Consider the following 16,961-nt stretch of genomic DNA (forward strand, 5'->3'; position numbering starts at 1 on the left):
ACATCTTGAGAAGTATAAAATATGATGACATTTAAGCCCGGTTTTGCAAACCCTGGAAGATGTGGTTTAGCAGCAGCAACCTAATTTAGCTCAATCCTAATGGCCAGAGTGCTTTAAATGTTATAAATCCATGTACCAAAATACTTTTAAAAAGAGCAATTCTTCAGAGAACCGAGATAATTTTACAATTAAGACTGGTCCAAACCTCTTTTTAGGGCCCTGATTTTGTCACTGACAGCAATGGCTTATAGGAGAGTGGATCAGCAGGTGGTCCTAGGGCAGCTGAAGTAGATGGAAATCATTACTCTGGAAGAGTACATGCTTCTTCACTGACTGTAAAAGGGACTGGCAGAAAAGCTGGGAACAGAAACCTAACTTTTACCCAGTAGATTTAGGTAAGATTATTATTATTATTATTTTTTTTTTTTAATAGCTGATGCTCTTTTTTAATCACTGGAAGTGAAGTCAGCTTGAAACCGACATCAGCAGCTGACCTCTTTAAGCAATCTCAGTGCAGTTGACATGCTTTAAAGAAAGGTGAAGTTACTGGGACATTAAGAGATCCCTAAAAAATGCACCTTTGAAGTTCCTGGTACTTGTTCTATAACATCAGAAAGAAAAAAAAATTGCTTTTCGGGACTGTTAAGCTAACAACATGATCAAGACAGGCACCACTGAAGGGATGCACACATGAAGAGGTGACATACTGGAGATAACACAGTTAGTTCCAGGTGGATGACTTCCCTACTTTGTACTTTGCAGGTTTCTCAGGCCATACAGTACATTAGCAGCTTATACGTCTTGGTTTCATCAGTGTATATACACTTCATTATGTGTGTACATACATGCCACCACTGAGCAATTAAAGCTGCTGTAGATGACAGGCCTATGCTACTGTAATAGGTTTAAGCTTTGCTCTGTCATAACTGAAGGAGAAAAAATGTCTTTTAAATGGGAAGCAGTGATAAATAATAAATGTTAAATTTTCAAAGAAAATTGTTAATCAGTCAGAGGAAGCAGTGTCTCTAGGTTTCAACAAAAAAATACTGATAGATTTCAAGGGCAGGAATGTATTTCTGAAAACGATGGGTTTTATCCACCAAAACTTCACCCAAGTTGTCATTTCAAAGTGTTTCTTTTTTTTTCCCTACCGTGAACTGATGCAAGTAAGCAAAACTTTGTAGAATAACTGCAGTTATGTAAAATTTGCTAACATTGAACTGGTAATGTCTGGCTTTCTAGATCACCACATCTATCCTGTTTGTAGCAACATGTTTATTTATACTCTTTGGGGAGAATGTTTGTGCCTCCTAATCAAATAAATCTAATACAATCAATTTCCCATGCAAAGATTTTTCATTTCCAAACCATTGGAATCCATAAGGCCCAGACACAAAGATGCCACCCTGTGCTTTGAAGCATTGTTCCTGAGATGTCCAATAAGGTAGTCATGTTCTAGATGGATATTTTGCAGTATCCAACAGCTGGCAGCTTCACCTGTTGCTAAACAGAAGCATCATTTACTCTGAATTCCAGAAGGACTTTTTTTGTGGTTATCCTGGAGTAAAGGAAAATCACGCAAAGAAAAACACATACAGATACTAGACATGCAAACACATAGAGAGGCTGGTAAGATAACCCCCATGCTGCTTTTAGACTGTTTTATCTCCCCCATCACCTATACTTTTTCTCTCACACAGACGCACACCTGAGGGTAGGAGTCATCTCATTTATCTTTATTCATCTAAAAAGTGTCTAGTCTAAACTGGTTATCTAGATTCCCTCTAGAGTCAGTGAAGAGAAAAAAGTGAGAGGCAGGCACATCCAGAGGGCAATTCTGCATTAGACACTCAGAATGGGATGAATCAGCCTTTAGAAATGCTCCTCTCTCTCCTTGACTGCAGAGGGAATTTAGGCAGCATGCCTAGAAAAGACAACTAACTGATAGAGTTAGGTAGAGTGAATACCACTCCATATGAGGGTATATCCTGCTTTTGGAGACTGTGCTGTCCTTTGTTGTGATTTATCATGCTAGCAGAAGAGAATAAATCTTTCACTGAGACAAACCAGAGAGTGGTTGGAATCTAATCTGTGCTCCAACTGCACCTTTTTTATAGAGAAAAAGTCTTTGGAAAGTGTCCTCAAGTTTTCATGCACCAACATGCTTCACGCTTCAGGTAAACAACACAAGCCATGGCTCTGTTGCAAAGTAGTTCCCACGAGATTTCTTCCCAGGATGAAAAAGTTAAGGATGATGGAATGGTTTAGTAAAGCTTTGAGTAATTGTCCCCACTTTGAGATGCAGCAAGCAGAGTGGTGCAATTGTGAGATTCTTCATGGTCTTCTTCAAAGACTGCCTGAACATCATTTGAAACTGCAGGCTACTATAATATAAAGTAGACCAACTGGAATGCCAGAAAGGGCACATAGAGAACACAAGGCACAGTGCATTAACTGCCTGTGTAATTCATGGACATAGTCGTTATTTACTACAGCTATGAAGAGGCTACCAATAGCCCCCTCAGGAATTACCAGTCACTTGGTGCTTGTAGCAGTAGCATTCACCCAGTTAAAGCCCAATATACCTCTCACAGTACCTCTCACGGAAGATGAAGCTGGGAATTATAGAGATGGATGTTTGTTTAGTATGTGGCCCCACACTGCACACTACTCAGACACTTTCTGGGGTGAGGACTGTTCCTTTCCTCCTGGAATTCAGCAGTGCTCTGCACACTGCAGCAGCAGCGTGGAGGTGTAAAGGTCAAAATCTTCACAAACATTGAATGCTCATTCTAAGGTACCTAGCACCTGATATTTTTAAAAGACAAATCATTATATAGCATTTGGCATGTAAAAGGAACAGATTTTTCCAATTTAACTGGTGACAGTGAATTCTCAGAACTAAAAAACAAATGAACTAACAATATACAGATCCTGGAATGCTTTATTCCACGTAAATGTTTAGAAAAATGGGACGGGTTAAAATAAAATAAAATTTTAAAAACACAAGAGTTCTTGCAAAAAAAAAACCTAATAATTTGAATGCCTTGGTTAGCATGAAAAGAGAGTGTAATTGAATATATAGACAGATTTCTTCATATCAGTAGATAAATGCCTTAATTGCAAGTCTTACTGCAGTTTATTCTTTGTTTCCCACGTCTTCCCAATTTTGAAAAGGTCCTACAGAAAATATTTCATTAAACAAACGTCTCAGCTTTCAGTCATTACACTATTCGCTGTATTTTAAATAAGAAGCTGGAGACCTCACCTATAATCTTTTGAAATTGTGCTCCACAAAGTTTAATAAAAATAGAATCTTAATTTTTTTTTTTCTTACTTGTAGTGGTTTAACCCAGACGGCAGCTAAACACCACACACACCCTTATCCTCCTTGATCACTCTCTTGTCCCTCTTTCCAACCAGAAAAGAAGCTCTCAGTGGGACTATCTAGCCTCCAAAAATTCTTTGTCCCTTTCTTCTTTCACTGTTCAAAATCCTTCAATAATTCATCTTTTCCTTCTACCAGATTCAATATAGTCTACATTTTGCCTCATTAAGCTGGGAAAAATCCTTCTTCATTTAAGGGTGAAAGTAAAGTATCTCAAGACAATTGGTTAGGGAGTCACAGTCATCAGTGCTGCAATTTAATATCAGTTCTCCCTTTAAATAAATGATAATTACAGCTTTTGAATTAAGAGGTTCAGAGACTGAGCTCTATAGTTCATTGTCCAACTATGTTAAAATGGAATTAAATAAAATACTCCACTTTTATAAAATAGTGAGAATTTGCAAGGTGCAACTTAAAGATGCAAAGGCTGTCATGTCCAAGTCTGATAGAAAAGCTCTGTGACTGACAGTCATCTCTTTTTTAAAGGTAAACAGATGCTTAAAGAGAAGCAAGATGTCCATGACATACTTGGTCACATCTATATTAACAAATTCAGCCTATGTACTTAATGGCTATCCTCACCAATAATGACCCAACTGGAAGAAAAGCTGGAAAATGATGTCTAGTTTCAGTTTTATTTTCTGAAGAAAGGACATTTCTAGCCTTTCTTTGTGATTAAAACCTTGGACATGCAAACTGCTAGAAAACTGATGCAACCAGATTGTCAGGATAGAAAGAAACAAGCAGCTGGGATCCCCATCTGCTGCAATAAGGAGCTAAGCTAAAAATCCTCCCAACATACTCATCTGAGGTAAAATGAGTCAATAAAACTGTATTTTTATCCATCGATTCAACCCACCAATTCCTTTCTTTTCCTCTACTTCCCTTTACCCTCCCCTTTTACAAAATACTTAAACCAGTATTGTCTGATATGGTCAGGGTTTTTAAACAAGTTAGCGGTCTGCTATATGAATTAAAGTTGTCACACATAATTTATGTTTAAGACATTTTTGTCTCATTGTCTTCAGCAGTGCTACACAAATGCCAGGTCTCTTACTTCCTCTGTCAATAGTTCCCACAATTGCTATTCCAGTATGATGGAGGCACTGGTGTCACTAAAGCTGCATTAAGTATTTAATGCAGTCATTTTAGATTGAATGCTTGTCAGCAATATAAATATAAATATAAAAATATAAATGCTTGTCAGCAGTATAAATAAACTATAACACAACAATTCCACTGCCTGTGACTCTGGAAACAGAGACATAGGGAATACAATTTTAGATGATTTTTAAAAATATGATGAAGAAAAGATTCAGATGAGAGATGTTTCATATTAGCATGGAGGAAAATAAAAACAAAAAAAAGATGAGGCAAAGTTTTAAAAATGTATCATTTAAAAAATGTATTGTTTTTAACAAAATGGACACTCAATATTTAATATCAATCAAGTTGAAATTGAAGTCATGAAGCATTTTTGCCACTGTTGTTATTAATTACTTCCCTTTTTATAAAAAACAACACATGCATTTTACCTCCCTGCACTTAAAATTATTTTTATATTTAACAAATCTTTTTATATTTTTAAAGATATTATATATATACTACATTTTAAAATCTTTTTATATCTTTAAAATTTCCTCTATGTTTTCTTTTCTTTCATTATTCCAAATTAAAATATTTTATTCTGTGAGTTTAAAATTTTTCTGCTTTTCTATTTCTTTATTTTGTCCTGGGGTCCTTTATCTCATCTTATTTCAGTTCTGAATATTTAACCCATCACCATAGTTCAGGGCAACCTTCTTGTTTAGATTATTTGACTTTAATTTATTTTTTACAGAACAGAAATCTAGAAAGGAAGATATTTCCTTTCAGAAAGCTTTGCCTTTAATTTAGAATTTTAAGATCTTAACCACACCAATCATTTGGTTACTCTATATACCCTTTGTATACATAAGTTTACATCAAAATATTTATGAACTTCTTAGCTTTTGGATACACCTTTATTCTAGTAGATACAAACAACAAAAAAGCAAAACAAGGTGAATGAGCCATCCTGTTTTGATGAGTTTTGGTTACAGTGATGTTCTACTTTGACAAAAAATGGTAATCACATGCATGTGTTCACTCATCAACCTACTGGACATTGTCAACACTAATAACAGACACAGACTACATCCACAGGATTGTGGCATTATGGCTATATAATTCATAAATATCTGCCTATCATAGTTTTATAAAGGTTGTATTGGCCTCGATGTGACGATTTCAACATATTTTTCAAAGTACAGCTATCTATATCTTTCATATATTCCACATGATGATCTTCCCATGCATGGGCTTGGTTTCCCCATTTCCCCCCCCCCCCCCCCCCCCATATCTAACAGCTTCAGTTACACATCTTCAAACACTTTTCTTTTGAAGGAGTATTTAAGGATCAGCACTTTGAACGTGTTCATCATTATTGAGAAAAAATATCATTGGGTGTAAAGCCTTGGTCCTACACAATGTGTTTTTGTCAGGCACCACCAGCAACACCCCAACAGCTCGGCGGCTGGGTGGTAGACATGACCAAGCAGGCACTGCAGCAGCATGCCTGTGACTCCACTGCAGCTCCATTTGTAGCACCATGCAGTGTACCAGACACCACGCCCCTGACGAGTCCACAGGCAATGAGCACAGCTGAAAGGACAAAATGACAAAAAAGTCCCAGAGAGGCAACATTCTACCATGGCTTATTGGCTATGGTAAAAACAAGTTTAAGGAGTATAAATAGCAAGCAGAACTCTTCTCTCTAGCATTGATGGTGCACTGAGGGTTTTTTAAAGTGCTCTTCAAATTTGGTGCATGAATTATCACCTCTAATAGCTGATAATTAAACCACTTCAGTAAAGCTGTGAAATAGAGAAGACTAGCAATAAAATCTCAATCTCACCTGGCAATTATTTTGAAACTATGCTCCAAATAACCAGATAAATAAATCTGTCTACGTCACAGACAATTCTCTGCAGACTGACGATTCCATAAATAAACACACACACAGATGCACACATCCACATCTATATGTATAAGCCTCAGTGAAATATGGAATAGGTCTTAAATCAATTGCACAATCAAGGAGAAGAATATTATAAAACTAGAGAAGCACTCAACAACCTCTCTTGAACACCATTTGACTGGCTCAAGAACATAATAGAAAAAGCTAGATTAAAAAAAAAAAAAAAAAAAAAAAAAAAAAAAGCCAGTAAGCAGATATTTTTTATTTGTGGAATCTGAAAAACTATCTGGCAGTCCTGTTCACTGTTCTGTTTTAGAAGTAAAACAAACTGTTCTAGCGACAAGTATCGATTTCACCATTAAAAGAAAACTACCCATTCATAAATATTAAGTGATGATATTATCTCTTTCCATGACTGCTTTCTTATAGGCAACAAAAGAAACATAATCCGCATCCAGGAAAACAATAAATAGCTTTAGCAGTTACAGAATCTGCTCATCCAACACATCTCTAAAATGGAAAACTGGAAGGACATTTTGGGAAGTTCTCCCACAACAGAAAAATCTATCAGCATCCTATAAAAGACCCTGCAGTGCCACAGACAACCTTCTGCAGAAATAGAAGGGACACTATTAAGTATTTCAAGCATTTTGATCTGATGAAAAATACTTCCTGTGTTTCTTATCTTCTAAAATAGAAGTTTTTTTGCTCTATAGTTGAAAATTAAAAAAAAAAAAAAAAAGACAGTAGTGTGAGAACCTTTGTGTTCATTAAGAAGCTTAACATTTCAAATCTCTTATAAAAAATTATGGGTTAGAGCTCAGAATTTGCCTGTGGAGTAGAAAAGAGCTCGTCCTTAGAAACCATGAGGTTTGGAGTTTTGAATCCCTTTAGGGAAAGAAGTAAACCACTGAAAAATCCTTGATGGTTGACTGTTAAGTTGTAATAGTTAAGTTGTAATTAAGTCCAAGGACATCTTTACCAAGGGCAAGGATATCTTTACCATTTTATCAGAATTATGAAATTTGATTTATAATTATATAAAAACTATTGACTTTCAAAACTTGTCATGAGCTTTGACATTTTAAAATGTAGCTGGATTGTATTTCCATATCTTTGCAACTGTGATGATGTAAAGTTTTTATTTATTGTTTTCTTAACACAAAAGATGATATCTTCAGTAATGTAATTCAGGACCTAGAGTTGCAATAAAAGCCATAAGTATGGAATCAGAGACAGGGAAAAAGCAGAGGACACTAGGGCAAATTGCAGGAGTAAATTAAGAGAGATTAGAAAGATGTGCACTGTTACATGATATTCACAATGCATTTGAAACATTTGAAAATGCTTCCTATGAAGAAAACTTCTCCAATCTGCCCTGAAAAAAATGGTCACTCCAGGTTGCCCAGAGAGGTGGTGGAGTCTTACTGTGTGGAGATATTCAAAGCACATCTGGACGTGGTTCTGGGCAACCTGCTCTAGGTCCCTGCTTGAGAAGGGGGTGGGACCAGATGAGCTCCATAGGTCCTTCCAACCTTGGCCATTCTGTGTTTCTGTGATTCTGTGAGCAGGCAAGATCAATGCTATGGGAAATTCCCAAGTGGATGATGTAATTTGTAGAGGAAGTTAATTTGGACCAGAATGAAACATCTATTTTGCCTCCACATGAGACTGCCCTCTCCCTGTATGTTGTGCTATATATTTTGTCCCTGGAAATATTTGAGAATATTTCTTTTTACTAAGCATAGGCATAGGCACTTGCCTGAAGGCAACTTGTAATGGGGAGTAGGAGTGAGAAAGGAAGGATAAAAATAGGAATGGGAATATGCATGGACAGACAGAGAGATAAACTAGAATTATATGTTTCATTGATTTCTCTTGAGTTATTCCTAATTTGCCCAGCAGGAAGAATATCAGGCCCAACAATTCATAGCTAATATTTGATTCAGAAATGTCAGAACAGAAGGGAACAGTGCCAGTGAATAAAGTGTTTTCCCTAATGAATACATACATATCATTAGAATTGAACTCTTTATTTTATAATCAGTACAGTCACTAGAATTAAATATAAAACCAAGTGCTTCAGATAAAGCCATCATCATTCATGATAGTCATGTTTCATGCAATAGCTTTTATTATACTGTAGGCAAGCAATGACTTTGTTTTTGCAGTACCAAAACCTCCCACTCTATAATCTACATCAGAATCAAGTAGAAAAAAGTTTTCAAAATTTCTCTGAAGCTGACAAAGAGAGAGCAGCAACAAGAACTGCAAACAAAGAATATTTCAGTTTTGAAAAGCTCCTGCAAAAATTGGAATGTTATGGAATGTATGTTTCAGATAAGTCCAAGAGCATTAGGCAGAAGCTTTGGACTGGAAAAAATCATATTATAGAATTTGGATATATTCACACATTTTAAGTCCAAAGTCATAATTCAAGCATCTTCTTGTTCTTATGAAGAATGAAGAATGAAGCAAATGCAAGTTCTACGGTTTAGCAATTTATGAGGAATTTTTTGTTGGTGTCTGGAGGTTATGTTGGAAAGGGATGTCATAGCTTCTTTTCACTATATTAGCACTACAACTGTGGTGCTAGAAGGATAAATGGCCTTTCAGTACTTAAGTCACTTTCCTCTTCATCAAATGCTCTATCCATATCACAATTAGTGGCTTTTATACAATGTTATTGTTTTATATTTCTTTGTACTGTCTTATATAATAGCAACTCAAAATAAAAAAGGGTAAGGACAAAAGTACTAAAAGAAAAAAGTGTTTCAAGCAGTACAGGTCTACTGTTTTCTGTCCTGGTCTCAGAAGACCAAGCATACACAATGATGAAAGTGACACTACAAAAAAGGTTATATTAAAGGAATCCCTGAAGCAATTTATGCCAAGAAATATGACCTCAGATAAGCTGTGCTAATACAAAAATTAAGTGTGCTGGTAAGTTAGACAGAGATTGATAGGTTTTGCAGATGGAACAGTGAAAAGTCAAGAGTGAGGTGGCAAAGTCAGTCCTAAGCCGACCGTGAGAAGTTGCAGATGGATCTCAAAACACCAACCACCCAGGTGGTTAATGTAAGATGAAATTCTGTGTTGGTAAGTTCAGTGCATGTCGCAAAACAATTTTAACTGCATGTATACAACAAGAGCCTCTAAAGTACCTAATAAAACTCAGGAAAAAGATTTTAGATTCATTGTAGATGCTCTCAGAAAATGTCGGTTCAGTGTCTAGTGGTGGTTAAAAGAGCAAACAACATTTTCCGAATTGTTAGGACAGGAAGAACGATGAAAGCAGAAAAGAAAGCATTATGCTGCAGTGGAAATCAATGGTGCACCTATTTCTTGAATCCTATGTGCAGTTCAGGCCCTCAAAATTACAAAAATGATAAAATAGATCTAGAAAAGGTGCAGAAAAGAGCAATAAAGATCAGATTATTGAATGGCTTCTTTGGGCAGAGGGATGATATTAGAGATTAAGATAATGTTCTTAAGCAATGAGTAAGGTGAAATACATTACAGGTCTATAAAATCAGGTTTTCCAAAGAGAAGTTGCAGGTACAACATATATTGACAACATGTGCAACGAGTCAAACAGAAATATCATTAGACAGCAGGCTTAAACTTAACTGAAGGAAGTACTTTTCTGAACACATATATTGTAAAACTCATAGACACGGGAAGTTCTGAAAGCCAAAAATATAAATGGGTTAGGGATTAGACTGGCTTTTAAAAGCAGCAGTATGGGTGTGACCTCCAACTAAGACAGTCCCTAGGCTGCTGATTGCTGGAAGGCAGGAAGGCAAGGCTGGAGAACATAATTTCCAATACGCCTTTTAAGATCAGAATATTCAGAGGGTGATATTTTCCTTCCTGGCTTGCAAACAATAAAAAGCATTACTATGCATTTTCATTCTCTGGAAATACAGTCTATTAAAATTTTCCTGTTCTCTTTAAGGCAGAAAAGCTAAATATCTGGCTCTTTGTTCCATTTCAGACTGAAACTGTCTTATGCTGCTGCTCGTCATAGACAGAGGGTTATAGCAGTAAATGTGGCTTTTGCTTAACTTTTTGCTAAACAACTAACAAAACAAGGCTCATAGAACCACAACATTCTTAATGTTTTTTAAACAAATGCTGAAGGAAAAGTAAAATCCACTGTGCATTAAATTACAGGTTTTTTACAGTATCATATAAGAATTTTCTTCCTTACCATGTCAGCTTCACCATTTTTTTTATGGCTTACACAAGCTTTGTGTCAGTCACAGAAATCACATCTGAATTGTAACTCAAAATGTTCTGGCATTATACAGCAGAAACGTCTAAACTTAAGAGCTGGAGAAAAGGACAGCAAGAAAGTATAATATCTTCCTTAATGGTATCATCAGGCAGTTTTACTTCAAGGGTCCTGTAATGTCTTGGTTTTGCCTGACATAAAGCTGCATAGCCAGGAATACCTTCAGAAATGCTGTCAGAAAATTATTTTTTAGCTTTCCTGTTACCAAAAGAACAGAAACTTTCTCATGATTTATATTTCCATTTCTTGGAGTATATGATAGTGTCTACATGTATGCTGTTCATAACATCAGGTAAATAACAGTTCATCTGCCATTTTTTTAGTCTTCTCAATATAGCGATCTTAATAAAGACTAGCTGTACTAATGTATCCTAACTGTACTTCTGCATTAAATATGTCCTATTAGTTATCTGCTGTAGGTTTAGTTTCCCTATTTTAAGATCTTATTTTACCTTTCAAGCCCAGCAGCTAGAGAATCTGGACACAAACCCAGCTGAGTGTCCTGCCTGCTGCAAGTCTGGAGAGTTCATTAGACAAAGCTTGCAGGGAAACCAGTGGAAGGAGACAGAGGTAACACTGAAAAAGCATTTATTTCAGGGCTGTGGTTGGAATGCAGCATCTTTATAGCAGCTCAGTCAGTTTCTCATACAGGTCTGTGTGTAAATAAATTGTGTTAACTTATCACAATGTGTACTGAAATGCTGTTATACTAAGAAGCTGTCTTTATATATTAAAGTTTTTGAGCATCTAATAATCAACAAGGAACAACTTTGTGTGTCTTTATTTCTTCTAAATATGACTGGAGGTACTGAGCAGGTGATAGCAAAGATGAACATTAACATTTTAAGAGAAACGCAGGTTTAGTTGCAGATCTCTCCATATCTGCTGACAGAGAGTTGAGTGGAGAGAGAGATGACCTTCTGGGTGCAGTTCAGCATTGGAGCAGATGTTTGAGCCCTGGAGCCTGTCTCTCCCATTCTCCCACTGAAAAACCTCAGGGGATGATCCATACCTCCAAGACTGCAGAGCCACATCTCATTCAGATGCCCTGCACAGTTAAAGCAGAGAAATAGACACTTCTGGGGCACAATTCACTTCACACACTTTAGTTGTTTACTTGAGGTTGAGATGAATTACACTCTAAAAGCAACTATTTATTTCTACAGGCTTTAAAGGGAGTCTGGATGACTTGCTCAGGTATGGCCATCTGTAGTGAAGTGCCTACAATTAGGTGAGATAAATCCCACACATTTTTCTTGCTTGCTTTCCTGCCATGCATACAACCATCAAATCCTCATGCCAGTTTCCTTTGTCTATATTGTCTTCCTTGGGAGAAACTGAAGTCACGCAGACCTGGTTTTGCTCTGGGCTTTGTTCACAAATACACTCAAACCTCAATGGCTTTGTTCACAAGACACGCAAACCTCAATGGCTATGTCTCTTTTTTCACTCTCAGCTCTGCAAATGTTAAACCACAATCCTCACCTGCTCATCTGAATTCAGTTATGTTAGATTTTATGCTAGTTACATTGGTACCGTCCCACGTCTTCCTATGCCCATGAAAAGAAGAGAAAACAGCATGCCTTGTAATCACTTCACATTCCCCAAGGGAGTCTGGTTAGACAGGCTCTGCTTTTTCTTTCCTTAGAGCATAATTCTTCTGTCCTTAGTCATGGACACAGTCCCAGTAGTGTCCAGGAGAATTACTCCCTTGAGTTAATGCTGCTGAACCCCTGTTTCACTTCTCTTTAATCATGCTAATCTTCATCTTTTATTCACTACCTGATAACAATGGAATTGCAAGCTCTGCCTTACCTTCATCTAAATTTTAGACAATACTGCATAATCCAGTTTGAAATTCTAGAGAAGATGGAGGATTTAACTCTTTATTAGGGATGCCACAGGTGAGTTAGTCATCTTGCAATCAGAGGAATCAGGAAAGAAAAATCTGATAGACTTTTTTTTTTTTTTTTTTTTCTGTTGTCATATTTTTCTGGCTTGAAAGTCATATCTTGTCCTGCTTTATACAATACTGAAAGTAAAACTGATCCCCTGACTTCACAGCATTTTACTGGGTGGCAGAAACAAACTGGCTGATTTTTAAATTGCTGCTATGGCTACTCTGACCGCCTGTCAGGAAGCCAATACTATTCAACACCTATATGACTGATTATACCTCAATCCCTCACCAGACAACCAAACAGATGTCACCACCAAGGATGCCTAGTGGCTGCTGAATAACAAACATTTCTGCTGCAGCGACACGGCCTCAATCAGGAAGAGAGGGGATTTTCTTGGGGAGGTAATTACCTCTTACTGCTATGAAATCTGGATGCTGAAAACAATGAGGGTCCTAAACAGTGTGGTACAGGGAACAAATTTCAAAAAGAATAGAGGCATCCAACCTTACCAACAAATGCTAAATATAAGACTAGCAACAAATATTTTACAGAACCAGACTGAACTTTTTTTGAATGAATACCTTCTCAAAGTGCCAGGGATGACAAATACTGTATTCTTGACTGCACTAACACATTATTCAGTCAACACAACACATTCTAGTGAAGAAATACTCTTTGCTTTGAGCTGATATACAGGAATGCTACCAAGGCTCGGGCATAACATTCATACATATTTCTAGTATATTTTGCATAAACCATTTCTGAGGAATAAAAAGATTCTGAAATATGAAATTCACAGTAAAAACAATGAACATGTTGATGGATCCATGACTTATTGCAGAATTAGAGCAGTAACCTGTGTATTTTCCCACCTCCTTGAAATACACCGTGATAAACATGCTGAGATAATGATAGTGATATGTAGTCCACTCACACAAGAAGAAATACATTCCAGATATGCATTCATCACAGCTTTAGTAAGCCCTGGAAATAAAGCAGCACTCTTACCTGTACATAGTCAGGTTTCTTGCTAGAGACAAGAACAGCATTTTAACCATCTGCTGAGTCTCCACTTCATTTCATTGTATTGCAACTTTAAAAATGCTTTTTCTCTGTCTGACCTTGCATGGATTTTTGTGTTCTGGGGACATTTTTCTTCATTTTTAGCTTCATAGTATACTCAATATGGTCAACTGTTAAATTTGTAAGGCTTATTTATTTATTTAGTATTTTGGCTAAGTCCCAGGTAGCTCTTAAAATATAAGCTTTACTATGTCATTTATACTCAAAACACCCATTGTTATCTCGTAGGATCTGGGCTAGAGCTGTTTAATGTGAATGTCTAAAACATCGTGCATAAATCTACTGAGCCCCCATAAAGAGATTGACTCAGAGGAGGGAAACTTCGTCCCAAGACAAAAGCTGTGATCAAATCCTGTCGATAAGAGTAAGCACATAAACTCCCTTCAACTCCACCAGAGTGACTTACCCAATTACACACCAAATCTCTGTGGCAGCGCATGAACCAACACTTCCAAGTTTCAGAAATTCCTAATTCCGATATCATACTTTTTCGAATTATGCATTTTTGTTGTTGCTGTTGTTAATATTTTTAATCCGAATTGGAATCATACTTAAACCAAATACAGTCCCTTGAGTTACTGAGTATACCTGCAGAGTACTGTTGAAGAAACCTGTCTCTGTATACTACATGGGGACTGTCATTGCTTGAGGCTTCTCCATTGCCTGTGCAGCACTTCAGGCTGCCTTGCAAGGTAGGGTGATCCACAGAGACATGACAGATGAAGTTTGGCCTGGGTGTTAGGGAAGGGTTCTTCAGTGAGAGGGTGGTTATGCACTGGAACAGGCAGTGGTCGTGGCACTGCACATGCCAGAGTTCAAGAAGCATTTGGACAACACTTTTAGGCACATGGTCTGATTTTTGGGTGCTCTTGTGTGGAGCTAGGAGTTGTATTCGATGATCCTTATGGGTCCCTTAGAACATAGGTTATTCTATGATTCTGATTTTATGATCCAGAAAAACAGAATCTGACAGCTCAGCAGGGAGCAGAAGCCCCAGTACCTTGGGGAATACTGGAAACCACACACACCCCTGAAGCCTCATTTCTGCTCTGTAAAACCACAGGAACTGCTTGCCAGGATTGCCTGCACCATGGAGAGGCCAGGTCATAGGATGTACTCTTTCCCTCTGGTTGCTCCTGGGCTGTGGTGGTCACTTCTGTAGGCCAACACTGCTACTCTATTTTATATTCTGGATATACAAACCACAGCTTTCTGTCTCAATCTAACGAAAATAGGAAATAAAAATTTCCTTGAAAAGTAGGCTCTGAATAGGACCAGCCATCCTTTCAGGGGGATTTTATACCTCGAAAAGGCCAAGGAATCAAGAAACCGAGACAAAGGAAAATAAAGGCTGAATCAGGCCTTACATAAAGGCCTGGTTTATTTTACTGTTGACTTAAACTGGCTTTGCACCAGGCCCAAATTGCACAAGTTGTTTGATGAATCAGATACTTAAATGAAGCCAACTGAGAGGACCTAAAGAGGCTATGCAAAGGAGACATTGCTGTATGTGTGGAATTTGGCAATGTGTAATATTGAGAGGCCAAATGTTTCTTCAGAAAAATGTAGACAGTTTGTAGAAACTATGCAGCTTAAAGCTGATCTGTATTGCATGCTAGGCATGAATATTTTACTGAAACAGCACAGAAAAAACTTACAGCTATCTAATTACAGATCTCTCAGCTCATCCGCACTGATTAAGAACAAGACAGTGATAAGACAGGGGCCAAAGACTGTTCTTTCAGCTCACACTTGAGAGGCTGTGTTAGCCTTGCATGATCCCTGATAGTGTGATGGAAAGGAGCAAGGAGCATCTGTCAGTTTAGGCTGCATGTCAAGGCACACAAATGGCAAGCGTATTAAGCTTAGACTGTGACAACAGGGAAGGCTGAATACAGCTTTCACCTCCCTGCTGTCAGCCCAAGAGTATGTGTAGTTACCTTAACCAGGTTTTCAAGGGTTTCACATCTCCTACATCAAGACCCTCAGGAGCACGGTGTGCCATGACGCTCAGGTCCTGCAGAAGAGTCACACTGGAGAACCCTTAGGCATATGTTAGTGGGAGAGTTGGCTGCAAATGCTGAGGTATTTGGGGGGGGGGGGGGGGGGGGAAGGGGTAATGTCCATACAGCTTTGAGAACATCAATGTCTTGTGGCCACACAACTTTGTTTATACATGTGACAGCAGTCACTTTAGACTTGGACATGCTACCAATATATCAGAGTTTATTTTACATTAAGTGTCCAAGTGGACTTACAGTCATTTATACACTTCAATAAATATCTGTTTACTTCTGGTAAATATCTGATTCTACAGTGGATTTCTACAGTGAATGCCGTTAAGATAGTTGTGAAACAGTGAAAAAGAGTTTTTATTGCCTCTGTTACAAACCTGGTAATATAACATTGTCTTTACCAGTATAGCAAGACTGTTGAAGAGTTGATAATGAACTTTGTTGTCTTTAGTCACCAAGAAAGCAATTATAACTTGACAGACTGGAGAAGGTAAACAGTAGCCATTACTTAAAACATAACGTACCTTTAGAGCCGTAGTTCTAGAAGACTTCTTCATACTGCGAGCAGAACTATTTTAGGTTTTATGCAATGGTATTTAAGAGCTGTAAGGGAAATGCTAAGCCCAACACAGGTCTTTCTAAGACCTGGAGAAAAAAAAAAAAAAGAAAAAAAAAAAAAAAGGAGCTATTCAAATTGTGAATTGACCTTAAGGGCTTTATAACCAGGATAAGAATCTCATACCCATCTATAAAGCTCCCTTCTGAGCTTAACCTCAAATCCCTGGTGCAAAAAGGCTGAAAAGGAAATGTCAACTTTCTGATAGTCCTGAGGCCAAAGAAAGAGACAGAGAGACCACTGAAAAATATGTCTAAATTACACATTTGGCTTCTGCAGCCTAGCACAAGACCTAGGGTAGAAAGGTAGTTCAGTGAGGAACCTTGCTACTTCTAATGTAACTGTACATCATGTCTTCACAAGAAATAAAGTATACTTTTTCATACTAAATCATTTTTATCATAGACTAAGGAAAACAATGATCAAACTAAAGAAAAAGAAAGTTCTTTTTAAAAGACCATGGTCTTCCTTGTAGGAAGACCTGAAACCTTGATCAGAACTGTTACCCGTGTAGAAAGCAGCACATATAATTAAATGCAGAAAACTAATGAATATAATGAAAATTACAGTTGCCTAGCAGAGGGAGCTAAAACCTAACATGATGTTAGCTGGTGTGACTTAAGTCTCAGTTTGGACAGTTTCCAGGACAGAATATTAAAATTG

This window comes from Anas acuta, chromosome 4 (assembly GCF_963932015.1).
Source record: "Anas acuta chromosome 4, bAnaAcu1.1, whole genome shotgun sequence".
NCBI lineage: Eukaryota > Metazoa > Chordata > Aves > Anseriformes > Anatidae > Anas > Anas acuta.